Genomic DNA, 24,130 nt, shown 5'->3' on the forward strand with positions numbered 1-24,130 from the left:
CTATAGATGCTTGTAAGTTATAATTTACATGGAGCTTTTAGGCTATTTGCCTCTGTTTACATAAAAAGGACGAGATTATGGGGTATATTTACTAAACTGAGAATTGTTGAGAATTTGGGGCTGAATGATTTGTAGAATGTTTCCACTTGACTGCTATGTCTAGAATTTGATTTACCTTTTTGTCGAGTCTCCACAATTTCCAGTTTACAGAACGAGCTCCTGTGTGTCTGTGGCACGTATACTCTGAAAACATTTATGCCAACAGACCCACATAGTTTATAATACAAATTATATATTTATTTCCCCATATAATTGCTATTTAATGTAGAAAGCAAACTATTGTTGAAATACTGCTTTTCCTGCCGCTGTGAGTGTTCATGGGAAACATAAAAACAGGATGCAAGATCTATTGTTCCCAGAATCCCATGGGACAGAGTCGCCTTTAAGGCATTTTCGAATATTGAGTAATTTCTAGTACCGTGTTGATGTTTGTGTCTGTCATTTGACCGAATAGATTTTCTTTCCCCTTTCATCATTATAACGACAACACAATGGGTACAATCGCCCGCCATGACCACGCATGGACCTGTAATCACTATGTTTGTCGGTTGGGGGCGCAAATTCATTACTATGCTCAAAGCAATTCTGTGCAGTCATTGAAGGGTTACGCAAAGCCACGTCTCTTGAGATGTGAGTAAGAAACAAAATTCATCCAAGGTCTTTAACAATTGTGTGTATCAACACTGTAAATAAGCCGTCAGAGGAGCTTTGCATCTAGTAAAAAGGAGTTACATTGTAAATCAGCCTGCATTTAGCTCAAATCATTAGGCAGATCATTACACACAAGCAGTTTTGAAGACGTTTCCATTAAAGGAAGTGGGAACGGATATGGCAAAACATAGATGTGATGCATGTATGCTTTTAATAACCCGCTTGGTGACAGATGACATACCAGAGTCAGCATGGCATAAAGAGATTTGCCAAACCTCTTGCTCTCGGTGATAGGGTTAGCAGTATATCCTTGTAAAACAAAGAACACAAGATTAACACGGCACCATGATCAGAAGTCACAGTTATTAAAGGTTAATTGAATTAAGACACAATATCGAGCAAAATGAAAAGTGATGTGTATGGGGCTTGCATAGTGTAGAGCAGATTAATGTGAAAAGAACGGTGTTTGTTATATTTAATGTTCTCTCAGCTACTTCATTATTTGACTAATATTTTTGCAATATTTCTCCAAGTTTTTGTTACATCAGTTTGAGCTAGAAGAGCCATGTTTGTCATACGCACATTGGTCTTATTTTCAGGAAAGCTCGTTTATCATTGGAATGCATTTCTCTGGATTGCAATCCATATTGCTGTATATATAGTGTTAATTAATCCTATTTAAATGCATGCTGATTAAATCCGGTCACCAGAGCTGTTCAGGTTTGTCCTGGTCGAGCTTTACGTTGCAGGGTAACACAAAATACAGATTATAGGTTCTCAAACCTTAAAGGGAGACTCCAGACTCCTATAACACATCAGCTTGCTGAAGTGCTTTACATGTGAAGAGGTTTTCTTTTTTTTTTTTTAATTCTCATTTTACAAAAAGTGCAGATTTCAATAGAAATGGGCACTTTTATAACTAAACCTTGTTCAAGTGGTCGGAATCTGAGGCTGGAAGGGGTGTTTTGGAGGAGGGGGCACAGTAGATGGGAGATGGCAGAGGAAGGTCATCAATGATGAGGAGTTAAGGGGAGAGCTGTTGGGTTTCTCTACAGAAGTGTGTTTTAAGGGATTTTTTTTTGAAGGATTGCAGGTCACGGGGGGTTGTACAATGTCCTGCGGGAGGGCATTCCATAAGGAAGGGGCAACCCTTGATAAGTTCTGCAGCCCAGACTCTGAGTTGCGGGTGCGAGAACACTACAGTAACTGCTCATCTGTGTAGCAGGAGACAAGGCTGGAGCATATCTGCTCACGAGAAAGGAGATGTAAGCAGGAGCACCGTTCTGGAGAGCTTTGTAAGTCGGCACGAGTACTTTGCACCAGATCCTGATGCAATAGCGACTGACGGAGGGGTGAGCTGTGAGGAATCTGAGAACTATTCATATTGATATTGTGATTGGGAAACAAGGCGCTGGGCTGTGTTCAGAAAGCCTGTATTAGACATTATAGATGTAAAGGTCAGTGTGAGGTAACCTTGGCAACCCAGATATTTGCGAGTGAGCCACGAGGGGATGCAAGGTTAGCCATCACTGGCATGGACCCTCGGCTGTCTGTGTCACCATCAAATGTATTTACTGTGCTCCCTGCTTGTCCACAGCTACCTTACTGTATAAGTGTTATTGGGTAACTGGGATTGGAAGATCAATAACAACCTCTGGGATTCACATCAAGACTTCAATCAAACTCTTCCCACTGGATTGGCTTCAATTATGGAAGCTCAAGTCAGCATTGCATCAAATGCTGGAACCACGAAGGTGATAACTGCAATGATCATGTAAGGCTGTGCCGGGTTAAAGGAAGGACACCGATTCGTTATAGTAAAGCGTTTGCTTTAAAGTGACTGTTACTTCACCCAATTTCCATTAAACCATGCATCCTAAACCGGGAATAAAATAACCAATTCATTAAATCATCCCAACCTCTTTCTCCGTTCTAATCTAAAATACTTCTGTTGGTTATTTGGTTATTTTACTTTGCAAACAGGGGTAAACAGTTCTACATAAACACTAGAATATTTAAACATCTAACAGTAGTTACTTTAAAGACCATACAATTCATCAATACATAGTGCTAGCAACTGCAAAAAAAAAAAAAAAATTCTAAATCATCAAAATAAATTTAAACACCTTTATTCCAGCACAGCGTGGGTCTGATGGCACTGGCCCTGCCCCGATCCACCTCCTTGACAGATCATCAGAATTGATCATCTCACCCAATCCAATGTTTCCCATGGGAAAGCATTGGATTGGCTGAGATAGTCAGTACTGATGTTCTCGGTAAAGGAGGCGGGGGGTGGCGGAGCCAAATGCTCCACTGGCCAATCAGCAGCTCCTCATAGAGATGCATTGAGTTAAAAAGTTTTGTCATTTTCCCCAGCAGTCACTGGTGACCGCTATGGGGGAAAAAAGGTCCATCTATGGAGGCTTCCATAAATGCGTGGGACCCTCAGTTTAATACACTCTCACATACGAGAGAATACAGCACTGATGTGGGCTGCTGGCAGATGAAGCACCAGAAGCTGAAGAGGATCCAACGGATAAAACGTACCTTCCACTGCACAGTAAGCGGCGACGTCAACATGGGAACTCTTGGCAAAATATGCACAGAAGGTGACAGAGTTGCTTTAGGAGTTGACATAATCAATGAATAATGTTACTTGCAGTTTTGTTTCTAATGTTTCAGCTACCACTTCCTGTTAGGAAGCTTGCTGACTAACCTGATCTAGCAAGCTCCTCGTTAAATCACGGCAAGTGTGTACTTAGTTCCAACAGGAAAAACGAGCATTAAACTTGATAAGCAAGTAGGAAGAGAAGGATGTGATGGCCTTCAGGGACACTTTAAAAGAACAATGACAGAAAGGGGGGGAATAAAGCAAATTCCCCTTTCAAGCCTTAAGATGAAAATAAAAAATCAAAAGTGGCAGAAGAACACAGGTGCAATTGCCCACCGGCAGGAGCTAAACAGTAATGAAAATTGTACTGAGGCAATTACCGCATTGTGAACACCCTGTGGAACGGGCTACTACAAGCGTGATCTTTCTACCATTTAGCACAAACGTTGTTATTGAATTGGCGTATTCTGTATTTCCAGCGCCAACTATTAGGCGTTCTTGAGAGTGCATCCATTTGGAGAACCGTAAAAATCAGTCACTGAGCAATTTCCCAAGCTAGATATCCGGTTTTATTGGAGTTTGACGGTTCCAAGCGCTGCAAGCCATAGAAAATAATTCACTTATCAACTATATGATCCCCAGCGGAAAAATATTCATTTGCTTGTTGGTGTGCGAGGATGTAAAAGTAACTCATGTTTTAGTCCTTCAGCCAAGCCAAGAAATGTTATATATCAGCAACCCGGATGGATAGCTTGAGCGAGTGTTTCCTTTATGATCAATTGTTAAAAAGCCCAAAAGATTGTGGTGTTCTAAAACTGGACTGCAACTCCTTAAACAAGGACTTAGCCGTCATATCAAAGAAAGCTGGAGAGTAGTTTGAAAACTTTGGGCAGGCTGTGAAGCCTATCAGATCAATTGGAAGTTATGAACAAAGAGCAATTAGAGAGAAAAGTTCTAAATGTAGAACAGTCACCACTAACATATCACTGATTCTGATGGTGATTGTGCACTTTTAGAACTTCATTTTATATAAACTCTGGTGTTTTCAATTAGTGCCAAACATAAGATGGAGTATTTGAGGTGTAAATGAAGATGTTCTATATACCGTATGCTGAAATTGAGGCTACCTCCAAGTACAAAAAAAAAAACCTCAAATGGCTTTCCATCATGGGTCCAGACAACAGTATGATATGTTACTTCCTCTTGGAGAAGAAAATAAAATGGTTTGGGGGCGATCCCATCTGGAAACACTTTTGCTTGCATGGTGGTAATGATAGCCAGCAGGCATCACTGGAAGCTTAAATAAACAGTCAAGAGAGAACCGGACAAAAGAGACAATTGTCCTCATTCACTGCAACAACAAGGACCTCATACCTACACAACATAAACCCTCTTATTACTCTGTTTACTTTACCCCATTTACTGGAGTGCTTGGCTTCAGTTGAAAGACACAGAACAAGCCAAGTGCGGTAGCATTGGAAAATGAATAATATTTGTTTAAAAACGCATGGACCAATCGGTAACCATTCATAAACCTTGATGGACAGAAATTAGTCTCTTCTACATCTCTTAAACCAAGACCAATCCCACATCTATGGAACGGTTTTTTTTTTGAGGTCAGTATGTCACTAGAAACATTCTTTCCACATCCAATTTTATAAAATGAATGTATATTTTCATCTAACCAAGTCACCGCATGGCAAGTTTATCTGTAACTCCGAGTTTGACAAATTTTCTCAATGGAGATAGAAATAGAGAAATTGGAAAACTATTTTTAAACCTGCAGAGAAATAGTGGTTAAAATAGGTTGTCGAGAACATGTGAGGCACCAGCAAACCAAAATCTGAGATTTCTACAGTTGCAATGATTCCACTCTGTAGAGCACGTCCACAATGGTGTGCCATCATGCCCACGGAGTGTCTGGGTTAGTCTAGGACATGGATTGGCAACCTTTGGCAATCCAGATGTTGTGGACTACATCTCCCACGATGCTTTGCCAGCACTATGGCTTTATGGGACATGTCATCCAGAACATCTGGTGTGCCGAAGGATGCCAATCCCTAGTCTAGGATATTTTTAGTCCAACAATTATTTCATTGTATCTCACAAATGTGCTCATTAATCTTCAACCACCCTATTAATCCACAATCTCGACAAAATGTTTGCTGACCTGCCCTTGAGGTATGTCTGTATAAAACATACAGTGAAAAAAAACAAAAAAAAACACATTTTAGTCTGATGATAACATGACTCCCCAGCGGTTACTTTGCCAATTGGCACGTCAGAATGTACAGTAAGATATTAATCTGTAGTTGGAGATTTAACAGAGCTGTCACCATGGGCTGTAAACACTGCCTTCACCATCCCAAGCTTTCTTCAGGACCAAATATTCCACTGTCCAGAATGAACCCAGTGATAAAAATTGGTAGTTTCAATAACACAACAAATTTACCGTTTTCATAGCTATTAACACGTTGTTAAGCTAAAGCAATATTTACACTGATAACAAAACAATACTCACAGATGTATATTTTAGTGATGAGGCCAGATAGCTATGGCAGTTTGCTCTGCTTATTACGCCTGCTGGTTTACACAGCACTGTGCACAGAATGTTAAAACTTTCTTGGAACCTGCTCAGAGTGATTTTTCTTATAGCCCGTGGCAGTCAATACAAAAAAAAAATACCCAAAGTTCAGCAGGAGGACATTAGCAAATTAAAGTTTGAGCTACTGCTAAAATGTTACATAGCATACCATAAACCATAGCAAAGGGCAGGCATTATAGCATATCCAGGGAAGGAGTTCAGGGGGGTGGGGAGAGATAGACGGTTTTAATACAACGAGCATTGCCGTTATAAACGACGAGTGCTTCTACAAGATGGGTACCAGGTGCAAGGGACAGCCTCCCAGCAGATGTGGTAAAAACTGAATCAAGAGGATAGGTAGAAAAATGAATAACCAGAGAGACATATCACCTATTCTCACAAAGCAAATTATACAAAATAATAACATTTTAAAAAGACATTCTCCCCCCATAAAAAAAGTGTCCTGCGGGCTCTCACAAGGTAAGCCTTTCCCACAATTCTCTGCCAGTGAGCCAATGACCTATCAGCTAACTTCCCAGCAGCGAATGATGAGAAATATAGAGTAACAGTTTGCTTGATATATGGCCGGGCTCCTGTGAGTTAACTCAAAGTTACCCAGTGTCAAGGTCTGATGTATCGCCCAATTTGGCCGCCAAGTGGTTTTCAGCCAATAAATTCTGCAGATTCAGACACAAACTTACAGAGACTATAAAATAACGAATTAGCTCTACGTTAACACTGAAAGAAGAATAAGAAACCAAAAGCCAAATTCTGATTTCTGACAAGACCAACATTGCACTGACAGCTCTACATTGCTCTGTGAAGGAAATTAGACTGAAATCAGCTGTCACCTAAAGAAGCCGTATCTCCATTTTATGCGTCATTTTAATGGCCGTTTTCAGACAGAGCAGGCTGCGCTAGGAATACTTTAAGAGTGCCTCAGATCTCTGCCTGAGGGCACGCTTCTCAAATTCAATACCCACAACTCCCCTCTCTGCTTTTGCTGCATTGAAATCCCCGTTCCCTCATTTCCAAAAATCAGTCTGTTTCAGTGCGGGATTTGAGATTATTTGGCTTGTGGTCAGACCCTGGACAAGCCTTTGACTTGCTAATAGAACTCTGCAATTATATGTGATAAAACCAATTGATACGTCATTAGAAGGGAATTCTGTACCAATAGTTGTAAGTATGGATTCTGTAAAACGTGTTCTGTCTATGTATGGGAGAGAATATAAACGCCCCCTTCCTATAACATGCACACACGGGTTCTCTCCTTTAGTGTAAAATGTGAAAACTGTTCCTCCAGGCCACGAATATGAGGCTGGCTCAGCTGTGCCGCTGAACAAGGGAGGGCGCACACTGCAAAGAAACAAAAGGCGTGTTGAAACTCATGTGAGAAAGTATGCAAACACTAAGTTATTGCACAGGCAGTGTAGGAGTTTGTTTCTGGCAGGAGAATACACTGTGCCAATATTTCTAGCTCAGAACCAGGGAGGTTGTGAACAGGGGCCGACTATTAAAGGAGTACAAAGGATTTTACCCACGACTAAGAGAGTCTTATCCCTGTGTGTATACGTGGATTAACAATAAGGTAAACTTGGTCCTAGGGCAGGCATAGGCAATCATCAGGACTCCAGATATTTCGGACTATACCTCCCATGATGCTTTGCCAGCATTACGGGTGTAAGTCAGAGCATTGTGGGGGACGTAGTCCACAACATCTGGAGTGCCCAAGGTTGCCTACCCCTGTCCTAGGGCAACCTTCCTTTCTAGGGCCAACAGATTAGACAAGAGTCGGGGGTCATGCAGATACACAGGAAATATTGGCCGCCTTTATAGTAAGAGTAAAGGGGAGTCCAAATTTGTAAACTGCACAGTGTGCTGTGGGATCAAATAGACTTAATTCGCCAGATCCCTATGAGTATTTGATTCATCCCACAGGGGCTGTAGTCCCAGGACTGCTGCTATGGGACATCGGAGAAGTCTCCATAACCTCCATTATCAGAGATTCGCCCTGGTCACCCACATTTCTGCTATCAAGGCACAGCTCGCACTGGTGGACTAGGAGGATTAGTAAAGGGTTTAATGGTTTTTAGGCCTTAAGTTACATTCTTCGGCACTTCCTTTTCCTGGTTCGCTGTAGAATCCAAGCAAAACAGGCAGATCCTGTCAATGGGGGATTCTTAGGGTTTGGGGGAAAACAGTGAGAATTCTCAGGGTGCCGGGATAACTGGCCAGATCTTCTAGCAGTTATGGTAGCAGGACAGAATTTCAGGGTGGATAGCGAGATCTCAAGGTCCAAGGAGTGCCGAGGGGGTCTCGGGGGGCCCTGGGTGAATGGTGAAGTTTGTGAGGGTAAATGGGAAGATTCTAAGGGTAAATTATAAAATGGTTGGGTCAGTCTTCAAGCCATACAATTTCTTCTCTTACTAGTATATAAACAAATATAGATCAAAAAACATCTGTTGGAAATACCTTGGAGAGTCAGTGCAGGCTAATTAAATGATCAATACTAACAGCGCAAGGACCTGCACAGAACCCACACCAGAAGAATAGGGATACAGCACAGTGTTACACTATTGTGTAATGTGTATTGCGCAATATAGGTATCACAGTGAAATTACCCTGATAAGGTAAGGATTTCCGAGGTGGCAGTATAAACATAACTTGGCCGTGGTGAGTCACTACAGAAAAGATTACCATATTGTCAAGTCTCAGGGTCAGCTCACTTCTCATGTACCATAGCGTTCCATTTGTCAATAATGATGTCATAACATTCTCCAAGGGTTACCCTCCAAAGACCCAACTAGAAGATAAACCTTCGCCGCTGGACTCAACCCGTCCAAGACCAGAGTAATACATAAACGCCAAACTACATCCTTCCCAGACCAGAGAAGTGGATACAAGTTAGTGACCCAAACGCTACTATTCGTAGTGCAGAGTAATAGATCAATTATAAAGTCAAACTATGACTTTAAACATGTATCTATAATGTAAACAAAGAAATAAACTGACCTATATTGTTACTCCTTCCCTTACTGTTAAGCGCATTCACTAATTACCTGGGGGTCGGAGGCTATACATACACACAGTATTGCTCAATACCAATAGCTTTCAGATTTTCATCAAGCCAAACGTTCACAGCCGGGAGCTGTCCTGAAACATGTCAAAATTCCTTGTGACAAGATGACCTTTGTCAGAGTAACATCCTATGCAGCCTCCAGCTATATTCCATACGGTGCAGTTTGGTTCCAGTAATTAGTGGGGGGGGGAAAAACAACAACAACAACAAAAACACTGAATGAAATTCTATCTTGATCTTTCGACAGCGAGTGGGCGAAGCGCCACATTAAAATGAACCCCAGCATAATAATAAACCATAATTATCTTATTACTAGATCTTTTCTTTATCTTGTTAAATTGTTAAGCAGGTTTTACTGGTTATTTAACCCCTTAAGGACCAAACTTCTGGAATAAAAGGGAATCATGACATGTCACCCCTCCATTTGAATTTTGGTAGGTATGGCGATATGTCACTACTGTTGTGATAAGAGAGATTTGTCTAAACCTGCTTCAATAGGGTTACTTTCAACAATTTGGACCACAATTTGCACCAATCTCACCCATGCCTTTGCTACCCTGAAAGTTGCAAACCCTGTCAGGCTTTTTTTTTATGCCCCCGATTGAAATATATATCCAGCCATTTATTCAGCACTATTAAACCTCTGCTTTTAATACAATTTAATTGAAGCTATTTTGTCATCCACCAAACAGACATAAATAAGAGCAACACAATGTAACAAACCTCTTCAACTGTAAACGTGTTGTTTTCATTTACAGCTGATGATGTATGCTTGTGTTAATTAACTGAAAACCCATAAATCAGGTCCCCAGAAGATAATAAGGCTACTCTATCACGTCTGCAGCAGGTTGATTGGAGACACAAAAATGTCCACCTCATCTTCCGAGAGTTTTATGTGGAGTGGAAGGGGGTGATGGAGAGGTGAAGAGCATTGGTAACATGAAATATTCCTAAACATGTCCATGTATATAGTATAATAGATTTACTTCACAAAACATTAAGCAATAGTGAAGAAAATCTAATTAGAAAGAACTAAATACAGATTTTTCTTTTTTAATTATCTTTCGTGTTCTGAGTGTGTCAACACACGCAGTTTATCAGACTGGCGCAGCTTAAATGGAGTCCAGGAGAAATGGTATTATTTAATAGCACTACTGAAGGCAACAGACGATTCCATTAGGCTTGTCAGGAAGAGCAGAAAAATTAAGAAACCACTGTGGTACTCCGCAGATGTGGCCCAAAAAGTAAAAAATAAAAAAAAATTGCATTTAGTATTTATATTAAAAATAAAAATAAAAAAAAAGTGAGGAGTGAGGAAGACAGACAGATCTATAAGATTAGGCTAAGCAATTTATAGGAGGCTCCAACGTACACACAGAAAAGAGAATAGCACAGTCACTAAAAAAAGGGGGATAACATTTTTTTTTAGATACATCAATGAGAAAAGGAAAGTAAACCAAGGATTAGTTAGATTAAAAACAAAAGAAGGAAGGTATGTAGAAGAGGATAAAGGTCTAGCTGACTGCCTCAATTAATATTTTTGTTCGGTATTTACAGATGAAAATGAAGGAAAGGGACCTCAGTTAAGAAAAAGGATAAATGAGCCATTTATTACACGTGAGTTTACAGAGGAAGAGGTTCTATTTCAACTGTCAAAAGTAAAGACAAATAAGTCAATGGGACCTAATGGAATACACCCAAAGCTATTAAAAGAGCTTAGTGGTGTACTAGCAAAACCATTAACAGATTTATTTAACCAATCATTAACAGGAGTATTCCCAGAAGATTGGAAGTTAGCGAATGTTGTGCCCATTCACAAGAAAGGTAGTAGGGAGGAGTCAGGCGACAACAGGCCAGTAAGCCTTACTTCAGTAGTGAAGAAAGTGATGGAAACCATGTTAAATAACAGAACTGTTGAACATCTAATATCACATGGATTTCAAGTTTAGAGACAACATGGGTTTACTTCAGGGAGATCATGCCAAACTAATCTTTTTTTTTTTTTTTTAGATTAGGTAACTAAAATTATAGATCAGGGTGGTGCAGTAGACATTGCTTACCTAGATTTCAGTAAGGCTTTGACACTGTTGCACATAGAAGGCTTATCAATAAACTGCAATCTTTAAGTTTGGATTCCAATATTGTTGAATGGGTAAGGCAGTGGCTGAGTGACAGGCAACAGAGGGTTGTAGTCAATGGAGTATATTCGAAGCATGGGCTTGTTACCAGTGGGGTAACTCAGGGATATGTACTTGGACCCATTCTCTTTAATATTTTTATTAGTGATATTGCAGAAGGTCTTGATGGTAAGGTGTGTCTTTTTGCGGATGATACTAAGATATGTAACAGGGTTGATGTTCCAGGAGGGATAAGCCAAATGGCAAATGATTTAGGTAAACTAGAAAAATGGTCAGAGTTGTGGCAACTGACATTTAATGTGGATAAGTGCAAGATAATGCATCTTGGACGTAAAAACCCAAGGGCAGAGTACAGAAATGTTTATACCCTACTAACCTCAACATCTGAGGAAAGGGATTTAGGGGTGATTATTTCAGGTGACTTCAAGGTAGGCAGACAATGTAATAGAGCAGCAGGAAATGCTAGCAGAATGCTTGGTTGTATAGGGAGAGGTATTAGCAGTAGAAAGAGGGAAGTGCTCATGCCATTGTACAGAACACTGGTGAGACCTCACTTGGAGTACTGTACACAGTACTGGAGACCCTATCTTCAGAAGGATATTGATACCTTAGAGAGAGTTCAGAGAAGGGCTACTAAACTGGTTCATAGATTGCAGGATAAAACTTACCAGGAAAGGTTAAAGGATCTTAACATGTATAGCTTGGAGGAAAGACAAGACAGGGGGGATATGATAGAAAAATTTTAATACATAAAAGGGAATCAACACAGTTAAGCAGATTATATTTAAAAGAAAGTCTTAAATAAGAAGGGCAAATGTTTAAAAATAATATCAGGAAGTATTACTTTACTGAGAGGGTAGTGGATGCATGAAATAGCCTCCCAGCTGAAGTGGTAGAGGTTAACACAGTAAAGGAGTTTAAGCATGCGTGGGATAGGCATAAGGCTATCCTAACTATAAGATAAGGCCAGGGATTAATGAAAGTATTTAGAAAATTGAGCAGACTAGATTGGCCGAATGGTTCTTATGCACATTCTATGTTTGCATACAACACAAGTCTAAATAGTTTAGGGTTTAATCAAGGTGGTGACACCCCTCCCATGAAGGAACACAGGATGTGTCACACGAAGGGGATTAAATAAACAAACTATAAACATCAAAACAAAAAACAAACACTGAGATAATAAAATAAAGCAGTATTGGTTTCCGAAAATGACACATTTTGGTATTAATAGAGGTAAAGGGTGCAGTTAGGGTCTAGCCCCAAATTCATAGGAACATGGGAGCCCTGTAACCTCCAATGGAATAGATCTTTCTACCTGGCTCCCTCCCATGGGCAAACTAGAAATCATCATATAAGGTCATACTCTAATACTACGTAGCTCTTTAAATAAAATTCAAAACCCATCTTTGCCACTAGTTTTCAGACCTTTTCGGACTCACGTTAGATCATTAGAAGTTGCTCTCCATAATACAAAGATGGCGTGGGCCCAAAAGATACAAGTAAATAATCATTTTACCGGTGATTTGGGATTTTATATAGCAGTTATAATCATTTTACCGGTGATTTCAGATTTTATATGGCAGTTATAATCATTTTACCGGTGATTTCAGATTTTATATGGCAGTTATAATCATTTTACCTGTGATTTCAGATTTTATATGGCAGTTATAATCATTTTACCGGTGATTTCAGATTTTATATGGCAGTTATAATTATGTTACCGGTGATTTCAGATTTTATATGGCAGTTATAATCATTTTACCGGTGATTTCAGATTGTATATGGCAGTTATAATTATGTTACCGGTGATTTCAGATTTTATATGGCAGTTATAATCATTTTACCGGTGATTTCAGATTGTATATGGCAGTTATAATCATTTTACCGGTGATTTCAGATTTTATATGGCAGTTATAATCATTTTACCGGTGATTTCAGATTTTATATGGCAGTTATAATTATGTTACCGGTGATTTCAGATTTTATATGGCAGTTATAATCATTTTACCAGTGATTTCAGATTGTATATGGCAGTTATAATTATGTTACCGGTGATTTCAGATTTTATATGGCAGTTATAATTATGTTACCGGTGATTTCAGATTTTATATGGCAGTGGTGAAGTACTAATACCGTACATTCCCCACGATGCTCGGCCTGGTTTAAGGCATTAACTCATAAGAATTTGGGAATGCAGATGTGTGTGAACTGAATTTTCTTTAGTCTGGCTCAGTACCCTGGGAACTGTATTCCCCAAGTATCTGCGGTGCTAGCCATCCTTGGCATAGGTTGCCCTGTTTTACTCATCTATTGTAAACATACCGAGATTCTGATTACATGCAGCTCCATCATGACTAGCTAAAAAACACAGCTAACAACGAAACCGTGTGTTCTCTTTCCTCTAACATTTGTTGGATTGAGAAACCCTCTGATTTAATGAGTGTATACCAACGTGTGATCCACTGACATGCTTTCTAACATATACATGAATATTTATAATGCTGGAACGGAGTCATAGTCCCATTAGAATCACACAAGGTAGTCAAATGAACAGAACAACCTGAAAGCTAAAATGCTCCAACTCGAAGGGGAATAAATATATATATGTATGTTTTTTTCTTCTCTCCAGACATTGTGACTCTCAAGTCTAGTGAATCGCTCAGAGTTAAGTGTTCCCACATTGAAGGGGCCGCAAATATGTTGCAGACGTGTGTTTTGACAGAAGCCAGAAAAATTCTTCCACAATAAAAAAAAATAAAAAAAAAAAAATACCCACTAATAAAAAAATCAAAACAACATCCGAAGTAACTGCTTTGCAAATTCATTTACTTAGTCAATACTTATAAGCAATAAGCCCTCAGAAGAGATAGTAAATAAAAAAAAAGATCTTTGCTTGGGAAAATTCGGGGTCGTTCTAGAAATTTTTTTTACCTCTAGGAATAAATGAGATTAGCAGAAGCTATGAAAAACACCGCAGACCATATTCATTCAGGAAAAAAAATTAAATTAAAATGTTATATTGGGTGAGGTCTCACCATAGAAGCACATTGAAGTAACAGATTGCTCCAGTTTTGTTTAACTTATTTTGGTTCAAAGGATGTGTGAATCTGTGCGAACAAGTCTAATGAATGTCACCAGAAGGCACACATCTAATAGCACAACTCTGGATATTCCACCAAAAAGCATGAGTATTAAAATGGTATTTGAAAGCAAAAGTCTCTATTTGCCATTAAACTTGCATTTAGAAGCCACCAGAATGTGCAGGCCCGGAGGTGCCACAGGCACACGCAGGCCAGGATTTAATACCAAACTTAACAAGTTTAGATAATGGCCAAAAAACGGCTGTAAGAAAAACTACAAGTAGGCTAACAAATGAATAACATTTTCTAGAACCAAATAATGCACTTCTCACTACAAAATAATACACGATTCCTTTCCCCAAATTGTGTACATGCAAAATAATGGAGATTGTAGGATCTTGTTTTCTCCTTGGATCAAATAATTTAGGAAGCTGATAAGATGTTACTCCATTCACCAAGTCTGGATTGTTTTATACTTGAGAATGGAAGAGACTCTATCTAGACAGTTGGTTTTCCTATTTTCTTTAATACACTTCAAGATAACCTTGTTGTTTTTTACATACATCACTGGAATAATATGTTTGTTTTTTTCATTTTACAACAACAGCTAAAGCTGTTTTCATTATGTTGGGCAGGTTTGGAGGTACTCTACAGAATAGAGTAACAATATTTCGCACCAGAAAATAATTTGCATACGCCGAGAGTCTCCAAAGATAAGAGGTTATTTCAGGTCATCCGTCAAAGTTCCGATTGATTTGTGTATCAATAAATCCTTTAGATATTCTAACAACACAATGTGGGGACCGATTAGGAATATAGTTCCTAAATCATGGAACACAAGTGTCCGAATCGCTTTATTTAAAAAAAATAAAATAAAAAAATAACCAAAAATAATTTTAAAAAAAAGCTTCTCTTGCATAATTATAGATCTTTGAATCAAGTCACACATGTGTGATTTTTGCCTCAAAGTACACACTTTATCTTGCTATATGCTCTAACCTGCTAGTTTAGATTTAGATAATTATTTCTACAATTAAGAAAAAATACAACATTTCTATTAAAGGCATCCTATAGTCCCAAAACAACACAATCCCTATTTCAGGACCTGTTCCCTTATAGCTCAGTTAGCATTGTCCATTCCGCTTTCCTCCGTAAAAAGGGATGTTTAATCAAGATTACTCTCCTCCTTTTCAGTGCCAGGGCTCCTTCGCTACAGCCACCAGCTCCTCCTACGGTGATGTCAGCAGCTAAGCCGATATCACCAGCAATATCCTCCAATCCATTGCTTCTCATATGTAACCAATGGATTGGAACGTGGCATGCAGAGCCAAAACGCAGGTCTCCTCCAATCAAATGCTTATATCAGCAACATTGGATTCCTGCACAGAGTTTCACTCCATTCTGGAGGAGGAAGCGCCTCTAGTGGCTGTCAGGAAAACAGCCTCCAGAGGTGTATTTAACTAGGGACACTGCATCTAGACCATTGAGATAAGAGGTTCTTGATTACTTTTGTGGTCCTATAATATCTGTATTCTCCAAGAGTTCCCCAAAAAGAAAACCAGGCACACAGCAAATAAACATAAGATGCAAATACAATACATTTTTATCAGTGGCCCCCTTTAAAAAGATAAACTAAACATTTGTTGTATATAGAACATAAGATGAGGATGCATAGGCCTAATTTGAGGAGCATCTGAGGGTGAGACTGAATGATTTTTTTCTATAAAGAGTTTCCAACCGCTTTAGATTCATTCATGAAAACTTAAAAAAATAAAACAAAACAAAGTCTCTAAATGATACTATCAAAGTTACAAGCAGGGTAGCATCTGACCCCAATCAGTCGCAGGCAATTTTCTCTGATACCAAAAAGCAACACACAAAAAATAAAATAAAGAAAATCCTTGAGATTCATTTTCTTGACTCCTAAACGTCACAGTTAATTCGAAAAAAAACATTAGCACTTTGAAAGGAACTAACAAGGACAGCGGAGAGTGAAATGAACCGTGCACTCTGTAGCGTTTCAGCCACTACGGTGGAAGATGTTCTCAGCAGATCAGTGTGCATCTGACAGCCAATGACAATTTGTGACAGCAGGCTGTAGCCATTACAAGCAAATGGGCAAAACGGCGTTGCCGTGAAATAGACATCACTTCACGGAAGAGTTTTTAATTGTGTTTATACATGGTAGAATAGTGACACATTAATCGAGAAACAAAAATGTGTGATAAAAGGGTTGCCATCAAGACTGCATTAAAACGAAACGATGTTACTAAAGCGTGTACCCAATGTACAGCGCTACGGAATGTGATGGTGCTATATAAATAATAAAATAATAATAATAATAATAATACCCATGAGGGGGGCGGGGGGTGTTAAATGTCTAGAATAGAACCAGGTATGGTGGAGTGAAAAAGGTCTTTTTTGCTCAAAGTTTAAACTGCATGCGACCCTTTTACCCCGTGTAAATACTATTTTGAGAAACGCGTTATTATTTAATAAAGTCAGAATTCAAAGTAAATTTCAGTAATGAGGCCAGAATAGCTAAAATGGTAAAATTCTCTAAGACAGCAGTGTTTCCACCGTTCTGATACATTGGGCTTAAATGTGAAATTCACTGGGAATTAGATTGTGAGTTCTCATGTTGGTAAATAACCCTGATAGTGTTAAACAGAGCGAGTTGTACCATGTGTTGTACTTAGAAACTCAACTGCACAGTCTCAGAGTAGGCTGCATGTCTGGTCTGAAGAAGGAGGTGGGTGTGATCTAACCCTTAGTGTGCCAGAAATACTTCACAAGGGTCAGCCTTCCCTTCTGGCATCAAACAAGCTTTATCAGAACATTACGGAGCACAAAAACCACCCAAAACAGACAAAAAAAAAAAAACAAAAAAAAAAAAAAAAAACACGAGATTTCAAACTGTTCTGAGGGGTGAGTGATGCATTGCCAAAAAGTCGGATGCATAGAAAGGGTTAAATTATTTGCATCCTAAAAAAGGAACTACACAGATCCCCCGGACAATCAAAGAGTTAAAACCTGGGAGGGGGCAGAGCTGTCACCTACAATGGGACTGACTCCAGTGACCAGTAAGTGGTTAAAATCCCTTGGTCTCACTGGATCTGTGCAGAAATATAAGCAATTGACACATAAAGCTTTCACAATCCCTGGGCAACAGCTTTCCACACAGCAACTTTGTTTCACACAATCATCTGTTTTGCCAATTACACATAGAAAGGCTTGCTTTTGTCCCTTTAACGTGAAGTTCACTGTGATACCCCCCTTACCCCTCAATATTACAATACAGATACAGTATAACATGCTCTGATGCTTCATACTGTAACAATGTATCACATTAATAAACACATTTCTTTCTAGAAAAGCAGAGGTGGCCCAGATGTTACATTTTCTCTCTCTTTATAAAAATAATAAGACACTCTGTGCTGTGAAGTCAGCCTGCATTCAGCCACCAGCCAGCCTGGTGATAGACTCTCTCCATAGCAAATCCAGCAAAGGATCTCACATAGAACAATCACACTGCACTCACCAAAGTGTCTCCCCTCCTAGTGATCTGGTGGTAATCCTTAGTATAGCCAGGGTAGATTAAATCCTCTCCAGGATCACAGGTCTCCCAGCACTGGATTGTTTAATATAGCCAGTTCCCTGAACACACATCCCTGCTCTCTAAATGCCTGACTTCCTCTGCAGTGCATATCAGAATTACCAGAGCAGGCTGAGTGCTGCCCTCTAGAAGCACAGGGAAAAAAAAATCTCCTATCCCTTCCTATCCATGTAATTCAAAGCATTTGGATTTGGGAAGGGCTGGCCTAACGTATATCCCCACCCCTGTGCTATGCTCTTTGTCCCAGTGTGGATCAGGTGTTCAGTGTAAAATGAAACCTTTTTTACACAGTCTATGATGATAAACAGGCTATTAGAAAGTGCTAATAAATCTCATGGTTTCTAGAAATATATTGTAACAGGGCTCTAAAAAATATTGGCTTTTGCTGCAGTTTGTTCAATTTGGGATTGCTGTCGAATATTCCAGCATGCTAAATAAATATATTTAAAATTTGTATTTCTACAGAATTGCGCTGCAATTTTAAGATGTGCTTATTGTTTATAAAATGCAAATATTGTGCACAGACCGTTAACAGCGCTGTGGAGCGCATTGGCTCTGTATAAAAATAATGCATTCAAATAAATTGATTAGAAGATATGGAGTTGGTGTTATTAAGATGCTAACAAGCATAGTGTACATATTCCCCATTTAAATATTTTCTGCATGCCGCCATGCTTTATTGTGAGGGTGTGTGTGGACAATTCCATGAATCCCCTCCCCTTGCGTTGCATTATAAAATAGGGGCGTTAAAGGAGCACTGTACTAACTATAACAACTTCTTCTAATGGAGGTTGTTATAGTGGCCACAGTAGTTCCCCCTTTAAAATATGTCCCCAATGTGATTTATTTCTATTCATCATTTTTAAGATTTGGAAGTGTGGCTTCAATACACGCCATTAAACCCTCTGGATACCTTTCTGGTTCTCATACAGAAGTGGACTGTGATGATGCGTGCATGCGCACTCCGTCACAGCCTATCAGAGAATCATTGCATTCAAGTATTCGCTAGAACAGAATCATTGGCAGAGAGGGCATCATCCTGGAGGCACACTGATGACATCACAAGGGGTGGAGCATGCAGGAGCACCAAGTGAGACTCAGTGCTGGGCAAAAGATAGGTAAAGCTTTTTTTTTTTTTACATATGTGTTCCTAACGCTATAGTGTCCCTTTAATCCCTTCAACTATCTATCAGAAGATGTTCTTACAATGATTAGACAAAGCCCAAATCTCTCTCTTGGGATTCTCCCCTATAAGTGTAAAACCTCATGCAAACCTTGTGCACTTAACCCTTTGATGCATCCAAATATTACAGCATCTGCCTCTTCTATGGGCTTCAGACATTTAGACGTATAGAGGGTAAGTTCCCCCCATCCAGTGTATGTGTGTGTGTGTGTATGTGCTTCTAGTCCTGTGTATGTGTGTGTGTGTGTGTGTATATGTGTGTGTGTGCTTCTAGTATGTGCATGTGTGTGTGTGTGCTTCTAGTCCTTTAGTTTGTCAAACTAAACATGATTATTACAACGGAACTCAATAGTTAAATAAAAATGGACTTCACGGATGAACTCGAACTGTAGTCTTTTTCTTTTTTCAATTTAGACAATTATGGGGTTATGCAAGCATGAATTGCAAGGAATTCAAAAAGAATTTCAAATTTAAGGCCAAAATACTGAAAATAGATTTTTTTTTCTAATTCCCTTATTAGGAAGAATAGCCAACTAGTTCCTGCAGGGAGAAGAACCTACAATCCTGAGGTTTGAACAGGTTCTGGTAGTGGAGATTTATATTAGGGGCACGTGATCTGAATAAAACAATACAGGGTTTATTTACTAACATGAGAATTCAAAGTAAATCTCAAACTTAAAGTCACAATATCCAACCTAGATAAATTCTCTAAGCCAGCTACGCTTTCAGTTAAACTACCAATGCTTTAAATTTGAAATTCACTTTAAGTATACTCAGAATTCTCAGGAAATTTCCCTGTAAACGGCTCTGGATATGGTGACAGTCTCAATCCAGAGTATGGTTGGGAGCCCAGACAAAGCTTGGCCTGATGGCCACATACACCTTGCCCAGAGTCTACATCTCACTGTCTCTATACAAAGTGCATCTGTTTTCCGATTGGTTATCTGCCTCACTCAGGCTGGGTCTAATTCAAGCCTTGGGGTCGCAGGATCTATTCCCAGCAGAATTAACGATGTTGTACACTCTTGTAAATTTGACGGAGTACTAATGAGTTTGACAGTACGAACATCTGTTAATCACCTGCCAGTCTTGTTAACATCCATCCACGAAGAAGGGATTATATTATTTATTGAACCAAAATGTGTATGTTATAAGCCTAAAAATAAATAAATAAATAAAAAAGGATGGATGGATGGTGTATTGCTGAATCGCATTACCCAATGCCTATAGGACTTTAGCAAGGCACAGCTGCCCTAAGGGACTACACTAAGATTCTGGGTGCTTACTGATATACCACCTGGGTAAGGTGTCCATTACCGAGGGATGTTAGTATGATATTCCTGTATTCTCCAATACGGATGCCGGCATTAAGCAGTTCCCAAACCAGATCAGTTGGTCACAGCACACAGCAAACATCTAAATTTCAAGCATTTTAATTGTCCGTGTGATAAAACGATGCTAGCAAGGTCAAACAAAAAACAAATAAAATCCTTACGTAATGTCCCATGTGCTAAAAATGCTCTTAAACATCCTCTTATCAGCTCAGGGATGGGGAGCCCACATCTTCTACTAATTGAGTTTCCATCCATTATGCCCAGGTGATGCCCATTGTCTTACAGCCTGCTTTTAAGAGAATGATTAACATGATAAATGTCCATTTTAACTGGCACAGAGGGGGGCTAGGACATTCCCATGACAATAAGGATCTAGGATAAAGGGATTGACCTGTCATATAAAGCAGTCCACGTCCCCTGAACCTTACAGAAATTCATCAAACTGCGAGTTGGACTCGTTTTCTAGTTAGTTTCACTGTGCGTTATTATTTTTAAAGAGGTGGGTCTGTTTTAAGCATACCACCATAGATTAGATTTATAAATTAATTATGTTATGAACAGGTTTGCGGTGTTAAACATGTATTCATATGTTTGTTTTTTGGCTTCCTGTCTATCATACAGAGCATATTATATCCCAGCATGCACTGGACTGTTTTCCTACAATTGGCTGCTCACTGCCTTTTGAAGTCTTTGTAAGTTTTTTTATTTTTGTATTTTTTTTTTTTAGGAGCCTGCAGTCTGTCGTATCTTTATTACGTTTGCAATTAGAAAATAACAGATTGCCTGGAGAGGTGATACTCGTTAATTGACACAAAGGAAACAATAATCATGTTTTTGTTGCAATCCTGGTGAGATAATTATTTGGAAACAGAAATATTTTACATATCACTTATAGCTGTGATTATTAACCCCGAGTTGGAATCATGCAAAATATGATTTAAAGACATCGAAAAAGGTAGCTATCAGGGAATTAAAGCAGTATTTAGACTTCCCTGACTACTTGGTTAAAATAGATTTAAAAAAAGTGTTTAGTCTGTTATTTTATCTTTTAAAAAAAAGGTACATTTGTGATTCAGTGTTTAGTGCCTTTTTCCATCCATCCATTTTAGTTGTATGACCGACGCGCTATATCAGCCAAACATTGCCACAACAGAGATTGCCACACACAGAGTAAAAGATGAACAGATATGGACACAAGAACAGACATGTAAAGCTTTCTAATGATGCGTAGGGGTTTGGTCGATGAGTTTTGGAAGCTCCGCTGAAAGCCAAAGGATGTGAATGAATTCAGCATGGGGAGAAAGGATCGGGGGGGAGGGAGGGATATTAGTAGTATAGGGTAGAATCTAATTCAGAAAACGATAGCTTCTAGAAGAAAGGTACAGCGAAGCCTGTATGTACAGCTGCAGTACAAGCTCTCCTGTAACATTCTCTAGGACAGGATGCTGCAGCGATACATTCAGGTCTAAGGCAGGATTGGACATGTAGAGATATCATTTTGGAGCTTGCTTGATTCTTAAAGAACCTACAAATAAAAGTAAAGTCTGTTTAGAGATGGTTAAAGATTTCAAAGACCAACCAGACTGATTTCAGGTGGTTCGGTTACCAAGATGTGTATGACGGAAGCCTGAAGCAGCTCCTTCAATGGATTCTATCCTGCAGGAACTACATATGTCCCAACATTAGAAGACCCGGATACTACATCTGGAGTGTGGGAAGGAGATTTACAAATAATGGGTAGAAATCATCTAACAAGCCTTGGACAGAGCACTTTAGAAGTTCTTGGTCATCTTGCAATGCATCATATCTTGTGCTTTTTGAAGGATCTTTGACTCTAGAGAAGAAACGTTGGGACAGTCTTTATTTGGGGGAGTTATACAACTCTACAGTGGTACAAAATGTCCTTATTAATTATGCAGATTGTATAAGTATACACAATAATTTGGAAGTGGAAACATTGTGTTTAATGTATCAATAAATAATGAATATCATTTATATTTAGACGCTCAATAGAAGTTTGTACTTTCAATGTATCCTCTTTAAAAATGTATTGGAGGGGGCGGGGCCGGACCGCCGAGCTAGCTGGTCGCATGTCGGACCAGCTCCTGCAGCCTGAGGCGAAACTACACAGGAATTTAGCATTAAATTGACCGGAGACGGCGGCCCCCATCGGGCGGAGTACCCTGGAACCAGGGTGAGGCTGGCCCGACGGGCTTCAGTCCCCTGGAGGAGGAAGCCGACCTGACTCCATAGCGGCCTACTCCGGAGGCGAGCGGGGCGGACGGCCGCTGCCCTGCCGCACTCCATCCGGCGCTCAGAGTCAGACCTGTGGGGGAACCGGCCCCGCACCCCCCCCTATGGACCGGGGGGGTGATCCCGGTCCTCACCCTCGGGACCCGACCACCGACAGGTCTGCCAAGCGAAGCAGCAAGGCCACCATAACCCGCGCACCAAACACGGACGCCAAGATGGCGGAGGCCACGTGGGATGGAGCCCAGACCAGTACCTCCCCAAGCTGCTCATCCATAATGGCGGCTCACCACAAGCACCCCTGTTTCTAAGCAGGCCGCCTACCCCAGCAGAGGCAAGCCCATCAGAGCCCGACTGCGGGTCCCCAGAACACCCTCACCTCTGCAAGCAGAGCAACATACCGCCCCAGAGAGAAAGTAGCGTCCCACAACTACCGCTGCACTAGGGGACACGCCAACACAGGAAGAGGGCAATGTACACCGTCCACATTGCCGCTGCCAGAGACACCAACGCAAGCAGAGTGGGTAAAGCAGAAGTCTCGCCCAGCACTACAGCCTGAGCGTCCTGACAACACACACCAGCAGCTGCAGAGGAGAGACAGATCCCGTCCGTCTGAAGAGGGACTTGGTCTAAATGAAAGACTTACCTTTCGCCACCTTCCCCTCAGGAACTTTATGCCACCAAAGCCTGAGACAGAATGCCTGGTGCTATACCCCATCAAGATGCCTGCCTATGGACCACACCGTAATTATGAACACCCAGCATATGAATCTCACCAGCTTGTCTCTAAGTGTCCACTACTTATTGAACTCATAAATACATGATTAAATGATGTTTAACCTGACTAGGGACACATGCAGGACTAGAATAGGCACACTTAATCTACATAGGCAACGCGACCTCATTAGAGATGGACATAACACTCCACACATGACCCACCTGTCTCTCTACGACTGGACTGATCGGACCGCCAGTCACTGCTCACTACCACATAAAACATACACGCCATACCAGAGCACAGTTAAGCGAATGAAGCAAGACTGCTCCTAGGGCCCGAGGTCTAAGCGACGAAATTAAACACATTCACCAACCCTAAGCTATTGTACTCAGACGACTGAAGTATACATTATGGAAGACCAACATGCACCCAGCTTAGTTTTGCTATTCTTATTTTAAGCTTTGTCTGCCTCTCATACGACAATCGACTTAATAAGGCATTAATGACGGAATAGCGAGTTCATATCTTATCAAAAAAAAATGTGCAGAAACCCTCATGCCATATATGTAAACCCATGCTGTTTATGCTTTTGAAAATGCTGTTGTGGCATTGATTGATGCTTTGTTATTCCTTGCACAAAGAAAATAAAGAATTAAAAAAAAAAAAAAAAAAAAAAAAATGTATTGGAACTGTAATCGTATCACGTAGAAGAAAGTTTAGATTGAAAGAAAAAATATACTTTTTTCAAGGAGAATGGTCACTTCTCTGGAAAATATACCATTAAATAAAACATTGACAATGGCCAATAACTTGTTTTGCC

At 40.0% G+C, this 24,130-nt stretch overlaps 1 protein-coding gene across 9 annotated transcripts in view; it reads right to left on the reverse strand.

Moving 5' to 3' along the window:
* Positions 1–24,130, reverse strand: part of DAB2IP (DAB2 interacting protein) — a 586,435-nt gene that overhangs the window by 171,188 nt on the left and 391,117 nt on the right. The window contains exon 1 of one of the 9 annotated variants that reach the window (XM_063432816.1): positions 17,751–17,951. The exons of the other annotated variants lie outside the window; for them this stretch is intronic. The gene's annotated coding sequence lies outside the window, so the exon portion shown is untranslated. Of the gene's footprint in view, positions 1–17,750; positions 17,952–24,130 lie in introns of those variants that run through there. 9 annotated transcript variants of the gene reach the window in all.

Source organism: Pelobates fuscus, chromosome 9, assembly GCF_036172605.1.
Source record: "Pelobates fuscus isolate aPelFus1 chromosome 9, aPelFus1.pri, whole genome shotgun sequence".
Taxonomy (NCBI): Eukaryota; Metazoa; Chordata; class Amphibia; order Anura; family Pelobatidae; genus Pelobates; species Pelobates fuscus.